We start from the raw sequence: 6,666 nt of genomic DNA on the forward strand, positions 1-6,666 counted from the left end.
ACAGCCAGCCATCTTGAATTTGAATTTTAAAGTTTGTTAGCTCTAGCCATTCCCGGAACTTATTTGAAGGATCTTTCTCAAATTTCACATGAAAGATCCCCATGATCTCTAGTTATGCATATCGTGTTTTAGGACTGATCACAAAACCAAAATGGCCGACAGGTAGCCATCTTGTATTTGAGAGTTAGTTGTTTTTCAGAAAGTTCTGGTGGGGTCTTTCTCAAATTTGACATGAAAGTTCTCCATCAGCCTTAGTTACATTGTAAGCATACAATTTTGGGGCAGAAGAGAACCAAGATGGCCAATAGATGACCATCTTGAATTTGAGAATGAAAATAAGTTTGTTAGCGTTATTTCTCAGAATTTTTAGAAGGGGTCTTTCTCAAATTTCACATGAAGGTTCCCAATGGTTCCTAGTTGCGCAATTCAAATTTTGGGTATGATTGGAAAACCAAGATGGCTGACAGGTGGTCATATTGAATTTGGGAACAAGAGTTTTTTAGCCCTATTTCTCAAAAAGAATTGGAGAGATCTTTATCAAATTTCACATATGTTTCCTCTTGTTCTTAGTTATGCATATCAAATCATATTGGTCGGTCGTCTTGTTACAGTTTAAGTTTGTAATCGCAATTTCTAAGAATTAACTGACGGAAATTTCTCAAATTTGATATGTAGGTTCCCCTCGATCCTGTGTTGTGTATGTTAACTTTTGAGGTTGAAAAAAATATTGATTAAGATGGCGTACAGGCAAACTGAGCAAACAGATAAGAGAAAATAAGAGAAAAGATCGAACTGAAAAAGAACTAATAAAGATGGTACAATGGTGGGCGCCAAGATCCGTCTTGGATCTCTTGTCTAGTTACTACCAGTTGAAGCAGAATGATAACAATACAATTGTTTTTTAACATACCATCATCAGTTCTGTATTGCAAGGATCGGTTCTCTTTCTTTCTCTTTAAGTACTGTAGTAGTAAATATGTGAAATGACAAACTCACTTTGAAGGTTGTCTTTTATACACAGCAGTATGAAGGTTAGATCAAAAGTTACCTCAAGGTGCATTTACTGTTTACATGACTCGATCAAACAGATAAGATAAAAGATCAAACTGACAAAGAACTAATGAAGATGTTACAATGGTGGGTGCTAAGATCCTTCTGAAGTCTTTTGTTTTTTGTAAAATTTGATCATCATTTTGTTACTCTAAATCATCAGTTGAAAACAATCCGAGAAGAAAATATTGTTGCTTACTCTTCACTTGTATATTGTAATTTATCATTTCACACAGGACCCTCGGCACAACAAGGAACAGGTTTCCGATGTGCCGGTTAGTGGCTTAATTAAGCTTGTGTGTGTATCAGTGGAATATATACAGTTACCCTGTCTTAATCCCACTTTAATTTACCGAAAGTAGTGTTTGTTATTTTACATGATAAATACATATATGTACATGTACCAGATTTTTGTCGGAATAAAGACATGTCAATGTACCTGCCGATATACATCTATTTATGATTTATTTTCTTAAATTTGGTATAAATTTATTTTATCTCTTTCTGCGCTTGATGTTCTTTTATAGTGTGAACTTGAGGAATTATAGGAAAATATACTGTTTCGGTGATGTTGTGTAGTATGGTACTCTGTGGAGATCAGAGAGCTGGGTTTTTTGATACCGTACGATATCATTGATACACTAAGTGTTTAAAACTTATAAAAATATTCAAAAAATGTTTTCATGAATTTAATTTTCTTCAAATTGAAATATTTCATGAATATTTGGAATGATATAACACTTACTTTCAATCGTGAACAAAGAATCCAGTATGTTCAATATGTAATGTTTGTTGTTCCGTCTGGGCTTCGGATAGCAGCAACCGGAGTTGTTTTGGAGATGGACAAGAAATTGGACATAGTGAAGAATCTCAAGCTTACAGGCACACCCCAGAAAATATACAAGAAAAATGCATTCATCAATGTTAGTCTGGGGGAAGGGTTAATCTCGACCAGTGATTGATTTTTATGCTTTCAGAAAAATATGTCAAGAAGCATGTAATGGCCACTTTGTCTGTCAGTGACTTCCTCCATCTGAATTGCTAGTCTGGACTGTAATTTCTGACTTGCTAATTAGCTCAATAAGATTTTACAGTTCATTTTACAGATGAAGGATAGCAAGGTTTTGTGTCGTGCACCACTGTATTGACAGTTCACCCACGATTAAAGGTCATTGAGGTCAAAAGTTAAATTCATTGTCTGGGCCATAATTTGTAATATGTCTTAATAAAATTTGAAAAATCAATGTAGGATAACAAGTCATGACGTCACATACCACTCATGAGTCTGTATACTTAAGTTCAAGGTCACATTGAGGTCCAAGGTCAAATTCATTATCCAGTCCATAACGTTTGACTCGCTGAAGGTGGCTCAGTGAAATTTAAGGGACAAACGTAGGATGGCAAGGCGGTGTATCGCAAACTATAGTTGGGTCTGTATGCCCAAGGTGAAGGTCCCAATTCCATTGAGGTCAAAAGTCAAATTCATTGTCCAGGTCATATCTTTTGACTCAGTGAAGGTTAAATGTAAGATTGACAATGCGGCGTGTTGAAACTATAATTGGGTCTGTATGCCCAAGATTATGGTCCGTTAAGTTCAATGTCAAATTCATTGTCCCTGCCATAACTTCTGACTTGCTGAAGATAGCTCAGTGAAATTTAAGTGATATATGTAGGATGGAAGGTGATGTTTCACATACCACTTCAGGATATGTATGCCCAAATTGCAGATCACATATATCAAAATCAAGTCTGGACACATTTTAAAGAGATTAAAGAAAGTAAAGTACATCCTAGTTAACCCGAACACTTTGATTTCCAACCCCAAAACATTTGATTTCCCGATAATAATCAGACTGGAATGCGTTACTCCAAAGAAAGAAAGTTCCTCCCAAATAAATCCCGATTATTGGAATTTTGATTAACATGTTTTTCACTGATTATACCTCATACTTCAATATATACAACCACCAACTCGAAATGCTGTGTTTTTGTATTGTTTTACAGCCCATCGACAATTTAAGTCATTGAGGGTCAATCTATGAACGCTGTCACTCACCTATACAAGCATATAAACCAGATGTTGTTTACTTTACAGGGAATGTTTAACAGTGGCCTGGAAATTACCATTTCAGGGTGCCAAAATACGGACTGTCATTGGTGTACGTGGCCAGGTGAAGAAAGCTGTTCAAACACCAGAGGGAGCATTCAGGGCCACATTTGAAGACAAAATTCTGCTCAGTGGTATGTTAAACGAAAATATAAGATAGAATCTTGCATATTTTTGGAAAAAGATAAATGTTGGATTACAGGTGAAGAAAGCTGTTTAAATGTAGGACTACATGCTGCAGTTAAATGAGAATAATACAGTAATCACAAGTCTACCAACCGTTACTTCTCATATCACTGGCATTCACTGAGTATTTAACTGTAAGTTTGTTTGTGTTATGGATCTTTGATTTTTTTCCCCACATAAAATTAATACGTTATTAGAATTGTTGAATTACACTTTTGGTCTCAAAAAAACACTGGTAGTCAATCATGTCCAAGGCAGCCATATTGTACAGTTTGACAGCACATGACCAAGTGTCACATGATCAGTGACTACTTTTAAGCAGCTGACAGAAGTGCACGTGTACGTAAGGAACAACAACTCTGTGTAGACTTTGTTATATCTCATGATTGTTTACAGTGTACTATGGCCCTAGGTGAATTAAAATTACGGCGAATATAAGTAAACAGCTTAAAAAACATAGTAATCAAATGTGGGGTTCGAAATTAACAGGAAGAGCAAATTGATTTCATGAGCGAATTGTGAAAGTGTCGTGAATTTGGTGTGTATTATAACACACCGTCACAACATGTAGTTGAGAACTGCTCTCAGGTCTCAAAATCTATTACAGAATATGCGGAGGAAAATCACTCACGTGTTTTCTTGTTGAAGTTTGGATGTAAAGAGACTGCGCCGAGATGTCACATCGATGTTGTTGGCGCGGTTAGCGTTCTCAGGGAAATAAGTCTCCTCAAAATTCACCACACTGTTGCAATCGCAACTTCTCGGTCAATTCCGGCTAGGCGCGGAATCATACGGAATTGGCCGAGAAGTTGCGATTGCACATTGTTGATGCTGAATCATTGATGAGGTGGTCATTTGTTCAAGATGCTGACTGTTCTCTGGTGGAGTTGGACAAGGTCGGTCACCCCTTAAGCATAAGGGACCCCCTTTGAAGGAACACGGTTTCACCGTACCTTCTAGTGGAAGAACAGGCCCATACTTCGTAGATATAATTCTGTTGAAAGGCTAAGCTTTACTGTGCCCTAGTCCAAGGTACAGGAACATTAAACATATAAACTCTTTGGTGGGGCATAGGCATACCGTGCCCTTGCCAGGTACTCAGACATAGTATTTGGATACTTTGTCTGAAGTTTCAAAAGTGGAAGAATGCCCTCCACTTGTATGCTGACTGTGACCACAGGGGCTCGGTTTCGGAATACTTTCTGTGAATATTAAACCTATACACACCAGTAAATAACAGTAACACTTTTTATCCGGGTTTTTTATCCGATTTTAGGTACCCTTAAGTTTTATAAGGTTAAACACTGGATAAAAAGTGTTGCTGTTAATAAACTGGTTTGAAACAGGTTTATTATTAACCGTAAGTATCCTGAAACCGAGCCCCTGTGACTGTGACAGGGTGCTGATAATACAATCCCACCCTAAGCAGGTAACCGTTCAAGGGGCCGATCCCCCACAGTTTCCGGAGACGGCTGAGCAGAAAACCACTCTGTCCCTAGAGTTTGCCTGCGAGGCAGAGAACCGTCTCTTTCTGAACATCCGTTTTGTTAGCAGTCTTAAAAAGAGCTTCAAATTAAAAGCTGTCCCCCAACTGTACAATGTGATCCAATATTTATCTAAATCATAAAAATACACAGGGATTTTTACTGTCCTTGCTCTTATTACTAAACCTAAGAACACAGCAATGCCGTGTATTTATCTACCATGAAACTATTGCCTAGTGCCCCCCACACCAGTCTAGTCAACTTTTGAGGTGCTCTAGTCTGCCTAACTGTGCCGTTGAGTACTCCACCTGAGTGGGTTACTGCACGCTATCTGATTGTTCCGCGACAGTTGAGCGACCGGCTTCTGTACTGGCAGTCCCCCGTCCTTGGCATAATTTCCCGCCATAGCCTCAGGGAAAGCTTCTCTCAAACAGTTCACTAGCCACTGCGATCGCGTTCTCTCGCATTTGATAACTCCAACTGCAAGATGAATAGACTTCCACATGTATTTTAAGCCTCTTTTTCCAGTTTGGTTCCGGTAGACGTGATAAGGAACGGTCCCGAAATTTACCACAAAAGTTTGACTGGGCGAAAGTTTCCCAACATACAGTAATATTGTGTACTGTAATATACACCTTAGCTGTTAAAATGAAACTGTAATAACCTTTCTTGTAATGGTTGACCTGGCCATCCGAAACACGTACAAAAATAACAGTTTTGATGATGAAATCGTGGTTGATGATACTCCTTAACTTAATTGCTAATATTTGTCATAATACTTGAGCTCTTGAGATAAGTGTACATCTTGAGATTGTTTACCTTCTGCTCTGTACAGATAATGTGTTCCTGCGAACGTGATATCCCGTGGAGGTACCACAGTTTTATAACCATGTGACAAGATGGCTTGGGTTGAAATGAAAACTGTTGGCCAGCTACGATGGGAAAGGGGAAATAACTCTTACACAAAATAAGGATTCGTTCTACAAGGTACACAGAACTTGATACTGAATATTTACCTGTCACATTATTTAATCAAAGGTTTCCAAATGTTTTGTTTTGTGAATTTTGTTAACCCTTTCAACCCTATGTAACTTTAGTAGACTCTACCATGCATTAATCTGGATGAGTCCATTATGGTCTACAGTGGTGAAAGGGTTAATTAAACGAGATTTAACACCTGTTCGAATTGTAACTGTTATTATATATTTATGTAAATGTTTGGAAATTGTGTAAACCTTATTGATGTCTCAATGGATTAATTGATGAAATAATTGATTTTTAAAATCAAGATCAGTATTATTAACATTGTATCTGCCTCAAAGATGTACATTGTCAATTTTTACACGGCAAACATCAAAACTTCAATTAAGTCCTTTATTTTAAACTTTTTTAGCACGGGTGTAATTTTTTGTTTCATGTAAAAAGGTAATGTTGAATCTCCTGAAACTTAAATAAATATATTGTACATGAAGAGTTCCTTTGTTATTTCAGCAGATGGAAAGAAAGATGTACCATCAGAGGCCACTCACAATTCCTCGTGAGCTATAGAAGAATGTTCCGTTCAAGGACACACCAAAAATACTACGGGCCAAAAAAGACTGTGAAACGTGCCGTGGTTATCAGGGAACCCAAAGAAACTAAGGTCAATATTATTTACATCACTTTCAACTTCGGAATTTTAAAGTTTCTGCCTGTTCTGTACTAAAGCTAGAAATAAGTATACTGTACTTGAAGGGTGGATGTCGAGGCACTTTTTTTTTTTAAATTAGTGATGTGCTGTTTATAATAAAAGACTCTTTCATGTCCAGGGGTGTAGGATAGGGAAATTCTACCCGCGGG

Source organism: Mizuhopecten yessoensis, unplaced genomic scaffold (genome assembly GCF_002113885.1).
Source record: "Mizuhopecten yessoensis strain PY_sf001 unplaced genomic scaffold, ASM211388v2 scaffold5989, whole genome shotgun sequence".
NCBI classification, from domain to species: Eukaryota; Metazoa; Mollusca; class Bivalvia; order Pectinida; family Pectinidae; genus Mizuhopecten; species Mizuhopecten yessoensis.